The sequence below is a fragment of the Schistocerca piceifrons genome, chromosome 2 (assembly GCF_021461385.2).
Source record: "Schistocerca piceifrons isolate TAMUIC-IGC-003096 chromosome 2, iqSchPice1.1, whole genome shotgun sequence".
Classification (NCBI taxonomy): domain Eukaryota; kingdom Metazoa; phylum Arthropoda; class Insecta; order Orthoptera; family Acrididae; genus Schistocerca; species Schistocerca piceifrons.
This window is the reverse complement of record NC_060139.1, coordinates 156,479,042-156,501,826: the sequence shown is the minus strand read 5'-3', so window position 1 is coordinate 156,501,826 and position 22,785 is coordinate 156,479,042.

Genomic DNA, 22,785 nt, shown 5'->3' with positions numbered 1-22,785 from the left:
TGCAAGAAATTGTAATCCGTTTTGCTTCGCCCATGTCCATGAAACTATTATGAATTGCCCGCTCCCTTTTCCACGCAGCCCGTAATATGGGTTACTCTTTTGTCTGTGTAGCTGCAAAAATGAAATAACTCTTGCATCAAAAATACAGTGAACAATACGTGACTGACGAACGTGTGTCTATGTTCAGGACAGCAGGCGGTGAACAGAGCATGATTTGACAGATAACCATGGGTCATAAATGCACCGTTCCCGAGCTATGCACATAAAACGACAGCCAAGACTAGGAGAACTTTAGATTCATATTTGTGTCATCTACAGTCCAAGACTGCTTTGCTGCAGCTTTCCAATCTAGTCTAGCCTCAGCAGGCCTTTTCACTTCTTAATAACTTCTTCAATTTGAACTTGCTTTCTGTATTGAAGAAATGACCACCCGCTGCAGTTTTCAGCCCCACATATTCTCTTCCATTACCAAACTGGCAATTCCTTGATATTCTAGGACGTCTCCTATAGCCGATCTCTTCGTTTAGTCAAATTTTTTCATAAATTTCCTTTTTCTGTACATCGGTCCACTTCCTATTCATTACTTGAAGATCCACTTATATTCATCATACTTCGTTGGTAACTCATTTCAAACGCTTCTATTGCCTTCTCAAAACTGTTCACCAGCAAAGTTTCATTTTTGTACAAGGTTACACTCCAAGAAATCGTCAGAAGGTACTTCCCAATACCAAATATACATTCGATTTTATCAAATTCCACTTTCTCGGAAACGCTTTTCTTGTCTTTGGCAGTCGGCTTTTGATATCCTTTGCACTTTGGTGAGCATAAGTATTTTGCTTCCCGAATAACTACATTCTACAACTTTTAGTTACATCTTTAATAACTACATAAATGGAAAAAATCTTAAGCATTCGTAGCAAGTTAATTTCTTTCTTGAGGAGTAAAATAGCTTTACTTTATACTTCAAGCATTAAATTTATGAATGATACTGTTAATCCTGTAACTAAATTTCTTGTCCAACATTTGGAACATCTTGACGCAGTTCCACAGCTAAGTGTAGTATTAGCTTCGAATAAAATGTTAGCAGGAGTTGGACTTATCGTATTATTTTAAAAACCATGACTGATTTCGGCCATTATCCAGTGGTATATGTCAGGAGTCTTGAGAGAACACAGAACGACTGCTGAAACAAATTTTGTAATTGTTACTGATGGGCCTCATAATGAAGTTATTTTAAAAACTTGAAAAATTTTAATTTTAATTTGAGTAAATACTTTTATGCTTAGTACCATTTGTCTTTCTCGGTAGCCACATTGACTCTACGAAAATATAACCTTAGTTTGGGAGGACTTTGTTCTGAACATGTGCAGAGTTGAGTGTTCATGAGTTTTTGGGGCAACAGGTAGCAGTGCACATTATTATCATTACCACCATCATCATCATCATCATCTCCTTCTAAGGATTAGGTGCTGTGGTCACTTGTTCAGGTCTCTATCATCCACCTGTCTGTTACGATGGTTACCCAGTTCCCTCTTTCGAGTCGGCCGACAATCCACTACCTTTTTTGGCAATACGTTTTCTGTCATTCTATCAACATGACCCTTCCACTTTGTTCTATTATGTATCCCGTCAGTAAAAAAAAAATTTAAACTGTGATCTTAGTCTTTCGTTCCTTATTTTATCCATTTCATTACAGACTCGTACACATCTAATAAATTTCATCTGCGCTGCCTGTATATGTGATTTTTTTTGTTACTGTCCGTGATTCGAAACCATATGCTAGAGTAGGTGCTTTATTTAATTTCATTTGCGTTTCTTTTCTTGTTTCTCTTCCTAAAGTTCTCCCAGTTGTTACACAGATATCTTCTTATTTATTAACCTCTTTCTCAATGTCTTTGTCGTAGTTAAAAGTAATATCACGTCCTACATAATTGAAGTAGGATACTCATTCTAAAGTTTTCTCATTAATTATTATTTTCGATCTGACTGGACTCTTTCCTTTGAAGCCCTTTATCTTCGTCTTATTCACAGATATGGTTGTAGTATCTCGCATTTTGGCTCAATCTATTTACTACTTTAGTAAATTATCTTCTGTTTCCTGAATAACTACCTAGTCGTCAGTATATAATAGTATTTAATGGCATGTTAGATCCTATTTTAATTCCTAACAATATTTCATCTTTCCGTTTCATAAATAGTTCATCAGTACACAAAGTAAATAATGTGGGTAATAGGCTACATCATTGTCAAACGCCTTGATTTATAGAACTTTCATCTGACATTCAGGAATATGAACTTATAACTACTTTTATATTTACGTATAGACTCTTTCTGATATTCGTAAGGTATTTAGGAAAAGCTCTTCTTTCTATATTTTCCATAAAAGCAGACTCTTTACCTTTTCAAGGTTTCGTCACAATCAATAAATCTAAATGAGGTTTTAAACCAAATTCGCGATGTTTCTCAAGAATTTGCCTTATTATAACCATATTACCATTATACGAACGTCCCCTTCGGAAGCCTGATTGTTCCTGTGAGATTATTGCATAGTCAATGGTTTGTAATCTGTGATTAAGAATTTTCTCATATAGTTTATATCCTGCATTTAGTAAACTCATCCCCATATAATTTCCTGTGTCTTTTCTATTGTTTTTTGAAATATAGAAATAATTTTAGCTGTGTTCAATTCTTCAGGTACAGAACAGCTCCTCCAAAATATATTTAAAAATGTAGAAACTAAAAATTTAATATGATTCTTACATATTTGATTAATTCAGCATTAATCTCTTCTAAGGAAGACGTTTTTCTACTTTTTGTTAAATTCAAGGCAGTTTTTAATTATTTTACGTCAATTTTATCTATAGAGTTATCACTTTTTATAGAATGACTTTCCGCATTGTCTTCGTCGTACCTTCCTGTTGTGATGTGTCCATTGATTTTCTGTTATTATATCAATGTTTGCAGTGTCTTTCTCCATTTTATTCATATGCTTCGTAAGTTTAAAAGATACAGTCTGTATCCATGAATGACACATTCAGCGTTAGCAGTGAATCTTGCCATTATTCACTATGATATCTTTTTGTTGAATTCTTTGTTTTATTTGTTTTCTGTTATATATTCCACAGGTTTCCTTTGTTTGTGTTTGTAAAGAGCCGTAATAAGCAATTTGGTTTTCTTTAATACTGTTAGCTATTTTTGTTTTCAGTATTTTCAGACCCCTTTTTCAGTTTTATACTTTACTTTCTCCAAGTACCTCATTAGCTAGTTTCAGCATTACTGATTTTAATCTTTCCCATTCTCCCTCAGTGTTATCTTTAGTTTCAACCATTTTCTATTCCTTTATGAGTCTTTGTTCCAAGCACTCCCTACAGTGACTAGGAGGGTGGAAGCACCAACCCGCTCCGCTGCTGTTTATTTAACAAGGAAGAAAAAGATCTCTTACCCCAGATTTGCATTTTATCGAGGAGAAGGTACTCTAATGTAAAACCCGGTCTCCGAGAGTGGCGATTGCGTAGTGGGCTGTTTATCCATCCATATGTACCTGTATGTGTAACTCATGAGTCTAATGAATAAGCCAGATAGTTCTCAGTGTACGTAATAGGTTCCTATACAGAGAGTGATGTACCAACATAACCAGTAATAGTTTCGGTTAGATTTCCTTACTTTAGTGTGGTCTGTCACTCGTAAGATCAACTTCGCCACCATCAGGTCTCCTTCTTCTACCTTATTTGTACATGGAGAGGCGATGGTAACCTAGAAACACGCAATCTATACGTATTATAAATTATAGGCCGCTTTCTGTTTGTATGTGAAGGCTAACCTGAGGAATTACTGTAGGGATTTCGATACGGTTTTTATTAACAAAAATATTAATTTACGAGGGATATCTCTCTATAAACGTAATATCTCTCTATAAAATTTATAAATATTTCGTGAAAATTGGCTGGCTTATGATGAATTGAAGTCTCTAGTCACGTTTTTCTGTCCGTATGTGAAAGCTAAGCAGTGGAACTACTGTCGATATTTCGCTACGGCCTTCATTAATAGACAGACTGATTTACGAGGAAGGTTTGTGTGTACGAGTTATCACTGCTACGCAAGACATGTCGCCCGGCATGATATTTAGTACTACCAGTGGTGAGCCCATGTGGTTCGCTAGCATATTAATAAAATGAATTCTGGATACACTTATAAACGTCATTTAATGCTACTTGAAGTGTGCGCTGCCAAATTGCATTATACCGTAACGTAGATGAACAGTTCTGAAGCGTTATTCGATGTGGATCACTGCGACTGTAATGATTAAAGGTCTGCAGAAATGCCGTTCCACTCTGCATGAGACACCTTAAGAGCATCAGAAGGCTCCGAATGGCCGCTGTGGTCCAGACAATGGAGTAGACTTATTTTTACAAAATGCATCACACTGGGTGTCTGTGATAATATAACTTATTCTGCTACCGGTTTCGGTCCTCAACCATCATCACCGGCAGAAAAAAATATCGCAGATGTAACGTATATCATATATGCTTTGATGTACGTTACGTGTATGATATGTGATACATCTGCGATAATTTTTTCAGCCGTTGGTGATGGTTTACGACAGAAACCGGTAACAGAATAAATAACATTATCACAGACAGCACAGTGTTAGGCATTTTGTAAAATTCGTACTTGGTGTTGACCAGCGCCTAAGCAAGGGGAGTAGCGTTAGTCTACCGACATGGGCGGTCGCCTATGACACAAGAAGCAGCGAGCAGACCGCAGGTCGTGATGATCCCATCGATGCCAGTAGAGCCGGGAGTACACGGAGATGCGGAGACAGTAGCCACAGACTGTCAATCGACAGGCGATCGTCATCGGCTCACGTCGACATCAACACATCGAGGCGGCACTAAGCCATCCACCAACGTATCGTATACAACCACTTCCGTCACTCAACAGGTGGTGAAACTGATTAATGTCTCATACATGCCCAGTTACTGCTTCGTCGTTTTGTAGAGTCAAATAGACACTGAGAACTCTATATGCATAATTTGTGCGTCATCTCGCAAGAGAGTGAACACGACTATTGCTCTTCCAACAACTGTCTTAATTTCAGTCATTTTGCGTTCAATGATTAACTTTTGTTAACGCCCAATATAGGATGTAATACAGTGCGAATAGTATTTTATTACTACATTATGGCGCCAAAAGTGGGGTCGCTTCATTCCATTTGCGTACCCCGCTTTTACTACAGTATTTTCGTTGGAAGCCCCATCATTTATGTTCTGCTTTTGAGTATATGCCAAGAAGGTTGGAGGCATTATTGACAGACATATTCACAACACCGCTGAGAGGGAAAGTGCTTTCCCCTAGCCTCACCAGGGCCTCTTGGTATCCCATACAGCCATGGTAGTAGTGAAATGTTAGTCATGACGATGGGGACGTGAAACCAACGCAGCATCCAGTCCCCGAGCAACGAACTTTGCTCTCGTTCAGTGTCTGATAGAGAGCTCTGAGGTGCTTGAATGAGTGAAAGCATGAATGTAGATGCTTCAACAGTTCTAACACCTACGTATATTCTCTTCCGCGCATATTCTGATAGGGAATAGCTCCTCTTGGTACACCGTAACCAGTTTTCCTAAGGAGACTGGATCCTCAAGTCCAGGAAGTACGGGATATCTCCTGGCTCCTGCATCTTCATCTGTTTTCAGCCCATCATTGAAATAAACTATGTTACCTGAACAGTATCTTGGTTGTTTCTTTCACTGCTCCCTACTTCCTATAGTTACATAGATATGTATAATGAAGCAGCTATAAGTTATTATATAGCAGGTAGGTGCACTTGTGGCCATTCGTATGTTTACTACATTCCTTATACTAGTGTGGGTTTCATTTCAATTTTCCAACCTGTGCTCATGTGTTGCAGCCCCTGTTGTAACCCGAATATGTAACGAGTGCATATCCAGCACTATCTCCAACTCAGCTGCGAAAATGCTTATAATTAGAACCTTACAGTTAGGCAGCTCAGTTGAGCCGTGTGTACTTCCATCGTTCCACGGCTCGTTTCCTGAGCGTCGTGTGGAGCCGATATTTTTGGTAATCTACAGTGTTTGGGCGGGATCGGGCTCTAGCATCTCGTTTCTGTCTTTTATTGCTTCGCTTCTATTTCGTTTTTCCGCGGTTGTTCAGGGTTGGTCTTTTATGAAGCTCTTTCGTTTGAACTCCCGCCCGTAGTGTACCCACTATCGATGGCGAGTTCTGTCTTTGGCGTACTTAGAAACCGTAGGTTGGTAACACGACCGACTCACGTGTTTACTGCAGCAGACTCTTTGGCCTGTACTATTTACAGGCAAGCGCGGTCACGATGGAGGAGGTTGTCGCGCAGTGGCCTTCGTGTCTGCTCTTGTGACGTCGACATCCTGCCTTCCGCGTGCGGGTGTTGTTATCGAACCCGCACTTCTACCCGTGGAGGAATGCCGGCCTGGTTGGGCCACTCTGTCCGCTCTTCGGTGATTGTCCGCGGGAGGCGGATGGCACTCTAATCATCGCCTGCGTCAACGAAGGCAAACAAACAGTAACCATCATGGGGGGGTGGAGCCGCGGTTCGGCGAGGGTTTGAGTCCGGGAGCAGTTCGGCTGGGTGGGTGTCTACCGGGACGACTGGGGACGGCTCAGAATTGTGCACAGCAGTCCCGGACAAACGACGAAGTGCGCCGAGGGAAAGGAGAAAAGAAGTTAAGTGTGAATGTTTCAAGTTGATCGTCCTTTGGGATTGAGTTCATCCAGTAGTCTTTCCCGCCTTGTGGCCACCGCCGTGGCAATCCTCTGTTCTGTTCATTGGTGCAATTCTGACAGTGCAGATTCCTCCACTCATCCTTGCTAACCGATGTAGTGGTGTATTTTGGTACTTATTTGTGTACGTTGGCACTTCTACGTTTTGGTAGTTCATTCTCCCGCCCTGTGGTTGCAGAATTTCGGCTGGGGAGTTAGTTCCTTGTCTCCCAAGATCTAGTGCTTTATTATTAAAGTTAATTCTAGTTCAGTCTAGTGTTCTGTTAATCCCTGGGTATATGTGTCCGCCATACTATTTGCGCTGTATTTATTCTAAGTGAGTTGCACTGATAGTAGTTGGGGGTTCGAGACCTGTCACGGAGCTGATAAGGGGTCACATTGGTTTCGGCTTGTCAGTTGGAGGGTGTTGCCTTAGAGGTTTGTTAACATTGGCATGTCAGCGTTGTCTAGCGCTATCGGGACCTAAAGAAGAACATTGTGCTGATTAGGGAATGTTGTTACACGTTCTTGTTTTCATTTCGATACCTGTATTTGTAAAGATAATCGCATGAAGTAAGATCTGTTCTGAAGCTATGCTGGATCTTGCGCTCTTGGGATTTTTGGTTTTGTTGTGATCCCGACTATTGGGGTGTCAGGAATATGGCACTGTGTTGTTAATGTTTAGCTTGAATAGCGGATATGCGGCTTGTTTAGTACGTGTGTAGTGGCATGGCGTTCTCGTGAAGGCGTGTCCGCTAGATTGATATTGCGTCTCCTCAAAGTGTAATTTCCACCTTACTAAACCCCCCTCGTTAAAAGGGAGGAAGGAAAAAAAACTTTAGAAATACCTTCTATTTGCATTAACTATCTTACCTGTCGCTTAAGTAAATATCTGCTCAGTGATTAAGCTAATGGAAGCACCTATCCTAGAAGCAACTAGCGCACTTCTGTTATGGTGGCCCTCGTGCGTATTTTGGTCCGAAGGATTGTATAAACATGCTTACATACTGCGTATCGAACTTCTGATGTTTTTTGGAGTGATTGTGGCTTATTAAAATTGATCGTAGTGCAAAAGTTTCTATTTTACCAACCGTGCTTATAAGTTATTAATGTGATTGGCTGGAATGTAGTACGAGAGTTTTGGGACCATAGGTTGTCCAGGTAGAAATTTTGAAGCCATGCTGTGTTGTGAATTCATGTATTTATGTTTAATATTGGAATGAGAATTTAAATGTGGTAAACCCACGCTTTGTGATTAATAATTAAAGATTTAAGAGTGCGTTCACTTAGCGCTTACTTATGTGCTGTGTTATTATAATTTTTAAAAATTATAATAAGCGTTTTAGTTTCTTACATTAAAGCCCTTCCAATTCGAAAGTGGTGGTCCTCCCATTTTGGGCAATCGTAAGTATCGAAGCAGATTTACGTAGTTGGTGTTACGTATTGTTTGTTATGAACAAATTATTTATGTGTTAAATCACGTCTGATATGTCAATTCCTTGGCCCCGTCCACACCTTGGTTGTAGTCTTTTAATATTAAATGATCAGACCTCCGTTCCATCAGTCTCTGCACCTTCTCTTTATTATTTCACCAGCCCCATAAATTATGTTTTCTATAGAATTATATATCCACTTCTTGCCCTTGGCACTAAGACCTTATTTTATTCACAGACCCTCCTAGTGCACTTAGGAGCATCTTTCGCCGTGAGAAGCGTATTTGTTTTGTGTGAGGGGTCCGTGTTACTTTAGCATCTGGGTATATTCCGCGTGACCGGTTACAGCAGTACTCCTAGTACTAATCATTAGATTCTCTTCCCTATGCCAATTCTCTACAATGATTAGGGACACAGTACCGTGCAGTGAGTTGTGCGGCAGATGGCTTCAGAGTGTGGGAACGCGACTGCTAGTGGTGACAATATCATACTGGAGCACTATACAGACAGCTTTGAATCACACACTGAGGGTGACATGAAGCAGTACAATGACATTGGTTAACATTTATTTGTCGGCTGCTGTGTAAGAGCACAAGAGCACGTAAACACTCTAACTTTCAAGATCTTCCTGATCTACTGGATATTTTTATTTGAATGCTGTTAGACGTATCATAGACCCTGCAATCGGAAACATACGGCATTGAAATCTCCGCACCACTGCTCGTCTAGACTCGGTGAAACTTGGCATTAGGGTCGCGAGCACACCTTCAGTTTTGCACGTTTTAGGGAGCTTTTGTGCCACGCGGAGTGTCCGCGTGGTTAGAGGTGCCATGTCAGGAATTGCGCGGCCCCTTCCGTCGGAGGTTCGCGTTCTCCCTCGGGCATGGATGTGTGTGTTCTTAGCGTAAGGTAGTTTAGGTAGTGTGTAAGTCTAGAGACCGATGACCACAGCAGTTTGGTCCCTTAGGAATAACCACACACATTTTTTTTAATTTTTTTTTATTTATTTTTATTTTTTTTTTTTTTGAACGGACCTTTTGCACATGCGGAACCCGGTTAACGTAATTGCATTATGGGCCAAATACATGCGTATTTGACAAATAACGTGAACGGTTAACGATGTCCTACTGAACCAGAAGTTTGTCAGTGCCACCAGATGGTAGTACACGGCAGTAGACTTTTAAGCCCGTTCGCTCGGCATAAATCCTGCTAGATAACAGCAAGATATGCTAATTCACTCTCTATATCCAATAGTAGAATTTACCGATAGTAAACCTATTTTGTTTGTTTCTGAATGAGTTATGAGTTATGAATTTTATCATAGTCATCCATTTGATGCGCTTAAACCACATCTCCATCAATTGTGAGCAGTTATTAGAGCTTCTGAAGTCTGTTGACCTTATGATGAGTTAAGTTTATCTGTGTTGTAAGCCCACATTATACACATGAAAGTTCACGACAAGGTGTATCAATGGTTCTTCTGATATATGGGATCGACGGCGGTATGCTTTAGGCCCTTATGGGTCTAAGCGCCTCATTTCTATTTATAGTTATGTGACAATGTTGGTAGGCATATTACTTGAGTTTAATGATTTACAGAAACGTTACTTTGTGTTTGGAGTTAATTGTTTACTGTGAACGAATTGGCTGTCGTGTGCAGTGTGAACATGAACATCGTTCGATCTATTTCAGATGCTGACAGAAAAGTAAAGTTGTGATGGGCAGGGAGGGGGGGGGGGGGGGGAGAGAGAAGGCCTGAGTCTTGCTTTGGTAGATCATTCAGTAGAGCGCTTGGTCGCGAAAAGCAAAGGTCCTGAGTTCGAGTCTCGGGGCAGCATACAGCTTTAGTCTGCCAAAAAGTTTCATGTTAGCGCACACTCCACTTTAGAGAGTAAATCTTATTCTGAGAAGAGAAAAATGCATCACCAGGAAAATTTTGCCTCAAAAGAACTAAGGCCTACGAGAATACATCTTTTGATTGAGAGAGTGAGGAAATAAAATAAGCGTGCCTACAAGCAAATATTTAACAAGGAACAGTACAGTTAGCACAAGTTTTAGTGAGGGTACAGCGTAAGCATATCTGTTTTTCAGCACAGATGTAAATTCATGAACTAATACATAAGGTGGGGGTCTTGTGCATACGTCAGAAAAAATGGAAACGTACAAAAACTCAAAAACTGGCGTTCTATAGATCGGAGCGTGGAATGCTCGACGACGTGCTTTACGCACCTTTCGCCGCCATCCTACGTTGGCGAATTGTATTGAATACAAACGACTCCGAGCGCAATGCCGTAGAGTCATCAAAGACAGCAAAAAAGCTTGTTGGGCCTCTTTCACCAGCTCCTTTAACAGTTTTACTCCCTCTTCCGTCGTTTGGGGTGGCCTGCGCCGGCTGTCGGGCATTAAGGCCCACTCCTCGGTACCTGGCCTGACCTCAGGTAATGAGGTCCTTGTTGATCCTGTGGCTGTATCCAACGCCTTTGGCCGCTTTTTCGCGGAGGTTTCAAGCTCCGCCCATTACCACCCTGCCTTCCTTCCCAGGAAAGAGGCAGAAGAGGCTCGGCGACCTTCCTTCCACTCGCTGAATCTGGAAACTTATAATGGCCCCCTTTACTATGTGGGAACTCGAACGTGCGCTTGCACTGTCCCGATCCTCTGCTCCGGGGCCAGATGCCATTCACGTTCAGATGCTGGCACACCTTTCTCCGGCGGGCAAAAGCTTCCTTATTCGTACCTACAATCGCGTCTGGACCGGGGGGCGGGTCCCCATGCGTTGGCGTGACGCCGTCGTTGGTCCTATACCCAAACCCGGGAAGGATAGACACCTTCCTTCTAGTTACCGCCCCATTTCTCTTACAAGCTGTGTCTGTAAGGTGATGGAGCGCATGGTTAATGCTCGGTTAGTATGGATTCTTGAATCTCGACGGCTACTTACTAATGTCCAATGCGGCTTTCGTCGCCGCCGCTCCGCTGTTGACCACCTTGTGACCTTGTCGACATTCATCATGAACAACTTTTTGCGAAGGCGCCAAACGGTAGCCGTGTTCTTCGACTTGGAGAAGGCTTATGATACCTGTTGGAGAGGAGGTATCCTCCGCACTATGCACAGGTGGGTCCTATGCGGTCGCCTGCCCCTTTTTATTGATTCCTTTTTAACGGATCGAAAGTTTAGGGTACGTGTGGGTTCCGTATTGTCCGACGTCTTCCTCCAGGAGAACGGAGTGCCTCGGGGCTCCGTCTTGAGCGTAGCCCTTTTTGCCATCGCGATCAATCCAATTATGGATTGTATTCCACCTAATGTCTCAGGCTCTCTCTTTATCGATGACTTCGCGATCTACTGCAGTGCCCAGAGAACATGCCTCCTGGAGCGCTGCCTTCAGCGTTGTCTAGACAGCCTCTACTCAAGGAGCGTGGCAAATGGCTTCCGGTTCTCTGAAGAGAAGACGGTTTGTATCAACTTTTGGCGCTATAAAGCGTTCCTTCCGCCATCCTCACATCTCGGTCGCGTTGTTCTTCCATTCGTGGAAACAACTAAGTTTCTAGGGCTCACGTTGGACAGGAAACTGTGTTGGTCTCCACATTTCTCTTACACTCCTGGAAATTGAAATAAGAACACCGTGAATTCATTGTCTCAGGAAGGGGAAACTTTATTGACACATTCCTGGGGTCAGATACATCACATGATCACACTGACAGAACCATAGGCACATAGACACAGGCAACAGAGCATGCACAATGTCGGCACTAGTACAGTGTATAGCCACCTTTCGCAGCAATGCAGGCTGCTATTCTCCCATGGAGACGATCGTAGAGATGCTGGATGTAGTCCTGTGGAACGGCTTGCCATGCCATTTCCACCTGGCGCCTCAGTTGGACCAGCGTTCGTGCTGGACGTGCAGACCGCGTGAGACGACGATTCATCCAGTCCCAAACATGCTCAATGGGGGACAGATCCAGAGATCTTGCTGGCCAGGGTAGTTGACTTACACCTTCTAGAGCACGTTGGGTGGCACGGGATACATGCGGACGTGCATTGTCCTGTTGGAACAGCAAGTTCCCTTGCCGGTCTTGGAATGGTAGAACGATGGGTTCGATGACGGTTTGGATGTACCGTGCACTGTTCAGTGTCCCCTCGACGATCACCAGTGGTGTACGGCCAGTGTAGGAGATCGCTCCCCACACCATGATGCCGGGTGTTGGCCCTGTGTGCCTCGGTCGTATGCAGTCCTGATTGTGGCGCTCACCTGCACGGCGCCAAACACGCATACGACCATCATTGGCACCAAGGCAGAAGCGACTCTCATCGCTGAAGACGACACGTCTCCATTCGTCCCTCCATTCACGCCTGTCGCGACACCACTGGAGGCGGGCTGCACGATGTTGGGGCGTGAGCGGAAGACGGCCTAACGGTGTGCGGGACCGTAGCCCAGCTTCATGGAGACGGTTGCGAATGGTCCTCGCCGATACCCCAGGAGCAACAGTGTCCCTAATTTGCTGGGAAGTGGCGGTGCGGTCCCCTACGGCACTGCGTAGGATCCTACGGTCTTGGCGTGCATCCGTGCGTCGCTGCGGTCCGGTCCCAGGTCGACGGGCACGTGCACCTTCCGCCGACCACTGGCGACAACATCGATGTACTGTGGAGACCTCACGCCCCACATGTTGAGCAATTCGGCGGTACGTCCACCCGGCCTCCCGCATGCCCACTATACGCCCTCGCTCAAAGTCCGTCAACTGCACATACGGTTCACGTCCACGCTGTCGCGGCATGCTACCAGTGTTAAAGACTGCGATGGAGCTCCGTATGCCACGGCAAACTGGCTGACACTGACGGCGGCGGTGCACAAATGCTGCACAGCTAGCGCCATTCGACGGCCAACACCGCGGTTCCTGGTGTGTCCGCTGTGCCGTGCGTGTGATCATTGCTTGTACAGCCCTCTCGCAGTGTCCGGAGCAAGTATGGTGGGTCTGACACACCGGTGTCAATGTGTTCTTTTTTCCATTTCCAGGAGTGTATTTGGCGGCCCATTGTACACGTTCCCTTAATGTCCTCAGAGTTCTTAGCGGTTCACCTTGGGGAGCAGATCGCACTGTCCTGCTTCGCTTGTATCGGTCCATTGTCCGATCGAAGCTGGATTATGGGAGCTTCGTCTACTCGTCCGCTCGGCCATCCCTCTTACGCCGGCTCAACTCCATCCACCATCGGGGGATACGTCTTGCGACCGGAGCCTTCTACACTAGTCCTGTGGAGAGTCTTTATGCTGAAGCTGCCGAGTTACCATTGACCTACCGGCGCGACATACTGCTGTGTCGGTATGCCTGCCGGCTGTTTTCTATGCCCGACCACCCCTCTTACCAGTCCTTCTTCGCCGATTCTCTCGACCGTCAGTATTGGTTGTATGTGTCTGCCCTGCTGCCTCCCGGAGTCCGCTTCCGTCGCCTGCTTCGGCAATTGGATTTTGTCCTCCCTACCACCTTCAGAGAGGGTGAGAGCCCGACACCACCTTGGCTCCAGGCTCCGGTTCATATTTATCTTGACCTCAGCTGACTCTCGAAGGAGGGTACTCCGGCTGCAGTGTATTGCTCACAGTTTGTCGAACTTCGTGCTCGACTTGCCGGTCACACCTTTATTTACACCGATGGCTCCAAAACTGACGATGGTGTCGGCTGTGCCTTTGTCGTCGGGGCCGCCACCTTTAAATACCGGCTCCTCGACCAATGTTCGAGCTTTACGGCCGAGCTTTTTGCTCTCCATCAGGCCGTTCAGTATGCCCGCCGCCACCGCCATTCATCGTATGTACTCTGCTCTGATTCACTCAGTGCTCTTCAGAGCCTTGGAGCTCCATATCCGGTCCATCCCTTGGTGCAACGGATCCAGCAGTCCCTCCATTCTTTTGCTGATGGTGGCTCTCCTGTCAGCTTTCTGTGGGTTCCCGGACATGTAGGAGTGCCTGGGAATGAGGCTGCGGATGCTGCAGCCAAGGCTGCAGTCCTCCTGCCTCGGCCAGCCTCCCATTGTGCCCTGTCATGTATGTAAGAGCCTTGTGTCGTTGTGGTGGGATGCTTGGTCATCCCTCCAAGGAAACAAGCTCTGGGCAGTCAAACCGCTCCCAACTGCTTGGACAACCTCCTCCCGACCATTTCGGCGAGAGGAGGTCCTTCTGACCAGGTTGCGGATTGGGCATTGCCGGTTTAGCCACCGCTACCTGCTCTCCGGTGACCTAGCCCCGCAGTGCCCTTGTGGTCAGGCATTAACAGTGCACCATGCTTTATTGTCGTGTCCCTGTTTTAGTCAATTTCGTGTTGTCCTGTCCCTGCCATCTACTTTACCAGATATTTTAGCTGATGACGCTCGAGCAGCTGCTCGTATTCTGCGTTTTATAACTTTAACTGGCTTGTCCAAAGACATCTAACCTGTTTTACTTATTTTATCTGCATCCTTGTCAGGTCCTTCTGGTGTTCCCCCCAATCCCCTTGAGTTTTACTAGATTCCATGTGCTCTAACAACAGTGACTGGGCGCTAATGACCTCAGCAGTTGAGTGCCCTTAAACCCCACCCAAAAAAAAAACCACCTATGGCGAGCTAACACACACTCACAGGCGACAACATCGGGAAGCTCCTACACATTAGAATGCTTACTGGACATGCCAGCTGCTATCACAGCAAACCAACAAGCAACAGTAGGGAAGCCAATAAACTGGCACACCAACGCACCAACAGACCGCCAACTCTACCTTACACTGAGCATCCGGTATATGAACTATTAGAATACTTACTGGATATGCCAGTTGCTACCACAGCCGACCAACAGGCAGCAGCAGGGTAGCCGATAAACTCGCCCACCGACGCACAAACTGCCAACACTACCTTACACTGTGCATCCGGTATATGGACTATTGAACGCTAACCGATGATTAACTCAACTGTTACAGGTGTGCTGAAGCTGGCCGAGAGGACAACGCCAGTACCCAGCTGCAGCCTCAGAGTGACAACGCCTCGCAACGTCAAAGATATCGCCCTTCATGACACCCACCACTAACTTACTGCGTGCTCTGTCACAGATACCAAGCACTCCGCTATTGTCCTTACTGCCCGATACGACTATTGCAGATGTTTCCTTCCCATGGCTCTTGCCTTGGCACTTTTTTCTCCCTGCCCTTTTAACCGCTACCCTTCGTTTAGCTTTCCACCAAATCTATCTCCAGGGGAGCGAGTATTAATGGTTGTAACAAGACGTACGCAGACATCGTAGTACCCAAATTCTGCGAAGGCCTCACTTAGTGAAAACTAACAGCTATGCACAGATGGCAGTAGACCTACGTGTTGCCCATAATGCCGGTGTTGGCGAGGAGGGGTTCTGTCCCACATTAAAAAAATGGTTTGTAGACAATGAGATTCCTGAAACGGACAGGCCTGGCCAGAGTCCCGACCTGAGCCCAATGGAACACCTTTGAGATCAGTTAGAAAACTGACTTCGATGTATATTTCCTAGACCAGCATCTGTACCTTCTAAGGTTACGGCTCTTGATGAAGAAAAGGCTACTATTCCTTCCACAGACATTCAGAGACCTCACTGAAATTATCGCCAGCAGATTTAAAGCCATTATGAATGGACAGAGAAACCAGATATTAGGTTCCACTAATAGGTGTCCGGATACTTTTGATCAGATAGTTCAAGTATGAACGCTGAACGTTCAATAAGACGTCATTGTGGACGAACTCAGCAGGCAATGGCCCCTCGGCTGTACATTTTGCAAGAGTTGCAGCAAGGCTCCTTCAATGAGATTTTGGCTAATTTTGCTTTATATCTCATGAAAAAGCAGAGCTGGGACCAGAGAGTCAGGTTCTGTATGGGGATGTTGCTCCATCTGCTGTGGCAGCCTTCAGTCCTAGGGCAGGTTAGATGATGTAGATGCATGTTTACCTATCGTGTGCAACTGTTTTCACCTCCACATGACTACTTCAACTAAATCCAGTTGAACGTGGTTACTGCAGTCCTGCCTACATATCCTCCTCTCCTCCTCTCCTCCACACACACACACACACACACACACACACACACACACACACACACACACACACATAGACGCATTCCTCCATTTCCAAATGAATCAGGCTAAATTTGTCAACAGACTACTTCTTTTTCTTAAATTTCCATTCGCCCCGTTTCGATTTCATACCGATTAATTACTTTTCGACCTGCCTCCGTAATCTTCAGCACTGTTCTGTTGCAGCACATTTGAGTAGCTCCTAATCACCTCTTACCCTTGCTGTTCATCATTCACGTTTTACCAGCAGATAACGCTAGAATCCAGACTAAGACAATCAGAAGCACCACCCTAGCACGTCAATTTGTATTCGATATATTCGGTTTGTTTTCAAAAACGCTTTCCTTGCTATTGTCAGGCTGTAGGCTACCGGCACTCCCCGGTAATTGACGATACGTGTACTTAATGTTTCGTAATTTTCAGAAAAGATATCAATTCCGAAGAACTTCTATTGACAGAATGCAAATAAGCGTACTACTGGAGCTTATAGTGCAAACGAAACATATTGCACTTGCAGTGCTTGCATTGTATTGATGGTTTGTAATTAGAACGCAAGTTATAAACTGAGAACTTGAAATCTAGCAAAACTGTAATTTGATTTTGAATTAATGCGGTCACCAGTTCGCTTGAGAGAAAAAGTTATCAAACATGTCGAGTTGAATTTTAAATTTGCGAAAGGGTTACCAAAATTCATCTAAGCGACAAGGGTCAATGTACGCGCGAGAAATGTATTGAAAATGCAAGGTATAAGAAAATATGTAAAGCTTATTAACATGACACTGAACGCTTTTCAACAATTCAATAAGTAATTTACTAACTGCAACACGTAACATGGTACTAATAGAAAAACGATACTTTCCTATAATCTTCATTGTGTTCAGGTTTCACTAACCATTTCTTTCCAACTAACAAAACTCTATACAAGAAATTTAACACCTGAACACTAAATATGTTACAGTTAACAGCAATCAGAAAAGGCGACACCTAAAGTACAAAGCCAGAACTACATAGTTCAAAAATAAATACCTAAAGTTATATAACACTACTGAATTACATTATGCATTATTACTTTGGCAGGGAAATTATAATTGATCATTAATATGCTTATTTCTGAAAAAATATAGTTAAATTTCAAAAATTTAAATAATACTTTCAAGTATCGTAAACTTTCTCTTTTCACTGAAATAGCAAAATTTACGATTTAACTTCTGGTATAATGAATATTTTCATATTAAACTTCACCTCTGTTTCAAATAAAGTAACGTAAGGTTTGAAACGTCCCCTTAGAAAAATTGTACATGACTGTGCTTAAACTGACACACAATATTTTTTAGTGCAACGCAATTTGACTTTCAATAATCCCTACAAGAGAATGGCCCTGACTAAATTAACTTATACGTTTCAGGAATCACTTACCTCACAAAAATATTCGTTACTCAAACTACTGCAATACAGCGAGCGCCAATACTGCTAGCTAAATAAAAGATTCAAACTAATGAAGGCACTAACTACTGATAGGCATAGTTAGCAAATGAAATATTTTGATAGAGAACAGACAATGTACTTACCTTAAAAGTGCTCAAAAGTCATAATATATATAGCAGCTCATGGCATCCATTCTTACAAATATACTGTTTGTGATAGACACACGTCCAGATCATTCGCTCTCAGAATTCCGCCATTTCTCTCCCCACATCCACCACTGCTGGCGGCTCACCTCCAACTGCGCAACGCTACACGCTGTTCACATCCAGCTGCCCAACACTACAATGGCAGACAAGAATGCAAACTAGCCACAGACTGCACACAGCACAGCCAGTGATTTTCATACAGAGCACTACGTGGCGTTACCAATAAGAAAACCTAAACAGCCTACTTACAGGTTGTATAATGATAGGAATAGAATACGAATGTTGGTGCTAATGACGTAGGAAAAGTGTTGACAGTGAGTAAGAATTAAAGTTGACAAAAACTGTAAAATATCAGTAACGGATCCTACTTCGCTGAGAAGTATTTTACGTTTCCAAACATCGAAATCGAACAGTATTACTTTGAAGCAGCACTGTTGCATGTGGAACATAAGGCTTAGACAAAAACAATTCCTACACAAAAGGCTCGTCTTCCATGACGAGCAAAATTTGTTATATTTGACTACACAGCACACTTCTTTCCTTAATACTCTTGAAAATCTTCCCAAATAAACACTGTACTGTGGCCCACACCACTGACTGCTTGCTATCTTAAGAATGCCTTGCTTATTTTATCACCACATGGGTTCACACATATAATTTGCGCGCTTTCACAGTTACTCGCGTCCTACTTCATACTCTGTCAACTTGCATCGCGTTCTGTGTGAGCTCTCGCGTACCAATGGTACTAGTGCCTTGCCGACACTATCTTTTGTTAAAGATTGTTGTTATACATTGTAAAGTCCGTGACTTTATTAGTATGTCTCCTACACTTCTCACAACGTTGTTTTTAAATTACTTTCGATAAGTTTCATTTACAATCCTTCAAGAAAATAAAGTACGTACGTTTATGACCTTAAAATACGATTGCTATCCACAAAGTACATTACGTTTTGGAATTAAAAATTAATAAAGTATTGGAATTTTTTTTTATTATACACAGATGAAAGCCACACTTAAATACTACTTTTCTACATAGTTGCCATTTCAATTAAGGCACCTATCGTAGCGATGGGCGAGCTTGGAAATTCCTTCGTCGTAAAATTCGGCCGCTTGCGCCTTCTATCACGTGGTTACCTCTTCTTCAAGCTGTGGGTCGTCATCAAAACACTGCATAGCCAACCACTTCTTCATTGCTGGGAATAAGTGGAAGTCGCTCGGTGCCAGGTCGGGATGTACGGCGGATGAGGAAACAACTCCCACTTAAAAGATTCGAGAACTTAACGAGTGGCATTTGCCATGTGGGCCCGGGCGTTGTCGTGAATTAGCAAGATCTTTGAGTCCAACTTTCCCCTGCGCTTGTTTTGTATTGCTCTTCTGAGGTTGTGCAGAGTTTGGCAATACCTTTGAGAGTTTATTGTAGTGCCTCTTTCCAGGAAATCCACAAAAATCACACCTTTTCTGTCCCAAAAGAGGTAACCACGTGGTTGAAGGCGCAGGCGGCCGAATTTTACGACGAAGGAATTTCCAAGCTCGTCCATCGCTACGATAAGTGCCTTAATTTAAATGGCAACTATGTAGAAGAGTAGTATTGAAGTGTGGCTTTCATTTGTATATAATAAAAAAAATTTCCAATACTTTATTTATTTTTAATTCCAAAACGTAATGTACTTTCTTGATAGCCGTCGTAACATCGAAAACGCAAAAATAAGTAATGTGATAATGAAGTACTGTATTGCAGTGTTGTAAGGTTATTTTTATATGCCATTTATTTTTACCTTTGGCATTTATTTCACTGTCCAGATGGTAAAAACTCGTGAACTACTTTTAGAATCTCAGTAATCTACCTCCCCTGACTTCAGTAGATTAAATTTAACTACCCTTCTTTACCCCATTTTCAGATTATTGAATTTCATCTCATAAACATGGTTCAGGACCATTTGTTCTGTTCAGCTGATCTTCCAAATATTTTGCCTTTCACTCTGTGCCCACTGATAGAATTATTATTGGTAAAACTAAAAATTTTCTTTTGAGTTCCCTGAGCTTTACTTCAGTTTCCATAGTTCTCCTTAGTTCCCCATACTGCTTGTTCCATGGAGAAATTTAGTATTATGTGGGATTCGCTACAAGTCTATCCCATTCGCTTCCTACATATTTCCTCGCTTCCACGCCCTTTTGTATATGTTGTAGATAGCCTTAGGCTCGTTGTATTTTATCCCTTACAGAGAAAGAAACAGAATAATAATTAATGTCTCTAAATGAAAAGGTGGAAGAATTTAGAAGTTTGTGGAAAGAGGATGGAAGTTGACAGACAACTAATAATTTGAAACACAAACTGCTGCTACGGCCGCAGGTTCGAATGCTGCCTCGGGCACGGATGTGTGTGATGCCCTTAGCTTAGTTAGGTCTAAGTAGTTCTATGTCTAGGGGACTGATGGCCTCAGATGTTAAGACCCATAGTGCTTAGTCATTTTTGAAACACAAACCAAAGGTCTGACGGCTGGTCCCGGCGGAGGTTCAAGTCCTCCCTCGGGCATGTGTGTGTGTGTGTGTGTGTGTGTGTGTGTGTGTGTGTGTGTGTGTGTTAATTTAGGTTAAGTAGTGTGTAACCTTAGGGACTGATGACCTTAGCATTCAAGTCCCATAAGATTTCACACACATTTGAACATTTAAACAATGGTCTGAAGAAACATAAGGAGGACCAAAATCAGGCAGAAAGACTTATACTCTATCTTTAGGCAGGCAAACTGGCAAACAGACGAAGCTTAGTATGTGCAGAAGTGTTGATAAAAATTCGTAAGCAACATCGTCGAAAGCCATTTCCAAATTGCCAACTACTAGTCTCCTCCGTCCTGTTTTGTTGCCGTCCCTCAGCATAATTACCTCTGTAGGAGGTCACTGTCGGTGATAAAGGTGTCTCCGACTGAAAACAGCGCTTTGCACGTCCAAGCTCTAGATTTCTGAGAACTGCTTTGTAACTCCGTAATTACCTCACCGCTCAAAATGTCGATTCTTGGAAGAGTAGATGAAGTACAAAAGAGGAGAGAATGCTGCTCATACCCCTTTGTGAGTACTACATGTTGCTCCACCGACCAATAGTGGCATTTTTGTAACATACAACACGTAATAAAGCAGTGTTCATTCACAGCTACGCGTTTCGAGAGGACGTATGGGATGCTTTACACAAACTAATTGAATTTCGTCGAGTTGAATGTTTCTTTGTTGTGGTCTTGTACTTCGCATACTTTGCCCCTTATTCGAATAGCCCAATTTCATTACACGGGTACGTCAGTATGTGGTCCGATAACTAAGGGGAATTTGAACGCTGTTATAGTGGAAAGGATAGAACAGTGATGTACGGACTAATACCGACCAGGTAGTAGAAACGAGAGGGGAGTGTGCAATATATTTCAACTAGTAACAGCGAACACACGTCTCATCAATTGTAAGAGGAGGTGAAAAGAGAGGGAGACACAGGAAAATACCGGCTGGATTACATAGTAGTGAGACAAAGAACTCTAAAGCAGATTTTGGATTGTAAGGCGTAGCCAGTGGTAGATATCTGATGTTCAGTCATTAAGTTTTAATTATCACCTCGCAACAAATCAAACTACTTCCATAAATGTGAGAGAGTATTAGCCCATTTTCTACCAATTCACTTTTCATTACGACACATTTTTACCAACGATTTATGCCTCGACAGAGAACTTGGCTGTAGAAGTTTGCATTCTGATTGTTCTGATAACGCTACATATCGAAAATCACGTTGTTGTTCTGAAAGTATCTGTCAAGCAACGGATTATTTGTTCAACGAAACAGGTAGAAGTCAGTAGGTGATACATCAGGAGAATACGGGAGGGTGGGGTCAGGAGGGAGAGACTGAGGCAAAATTTGGTAACCTAAAGATACAGTGTGTACGAAAGCAGCATGTGTGTCTGTGTGATGACAATGTTCAGCTTGAAATTGGTCGTGGATTTAAGGTGCCCAATTGGACAGTTTCAAATGGCTCTGAGCACTATGGGACTTAACATCTTTGGTCATCAGTCTGGACAGTTTCTCCCGATTCTTTGTTAGGCAGCTTTGTGAGGAGAGTTCAGTAATACACTCCCGGAACTTTTTACCCCATACGTGTATATGTTAGCACCGCAGTCCCAAAAATCATTCAACACCAACTTGTCCAGCGATCGGTGGATCTTCCCCTTTTTCGGCTGTGGTGAATCAACAGCTTTTCGCTGATTGTTTCGCTCGGAATTTTAGTGATTTACGAAACGCCCTTCCGTGGTGATGAGGCGGCTAAAGACACTATCTGTACTGGTATGACACAGCGATAACATTTGTATTACTGCTTCTTCTCGGCGGGCTTTTTTAGTAGGTGTGAGCAGTTACCAAACACAAGGGGCACCGACGTTTGCAAAGTTCAAAACGCGAGCAGGTTGTTGAAAGAATTTTGACTGATTTCCAGTTTTCCCACGATTCACACATTGCTGACTACACTGGAAGCAGCTGCGCCAACTATCTACTGAGTAAAAGGCTGGTGCGTTATTATCCACACCCCCACCAACTCGGTACAGAATGTTGTAGCGTTAATCTGCCACAAATGTGGGAAACAAATTATCGCACGGGTAGCTCTCTATACATAAAAGGCAATGTCTTGACTGACTGGCTGACTGATCACCGTTCAGCCCAAACCGCGAAGGATAGAAATAAGAAATTTGGAGAAGTGTGTATCTTATACTGTAGGCGTCGACTAAGAAGAGATTTTTCCCATCAACCCTATGTTTAAAGATGTAGCTAATATTTAGCTAGAACTACGAAAACTGGTATTGCGTAGGAAATTTAACTCTATGGGGTGAAATAATGGGTGAAAGCTTTTTAAAAAGTATATCATTGTAAAAGAGCTAGAAAGTATTTTTAAAGCTACATCC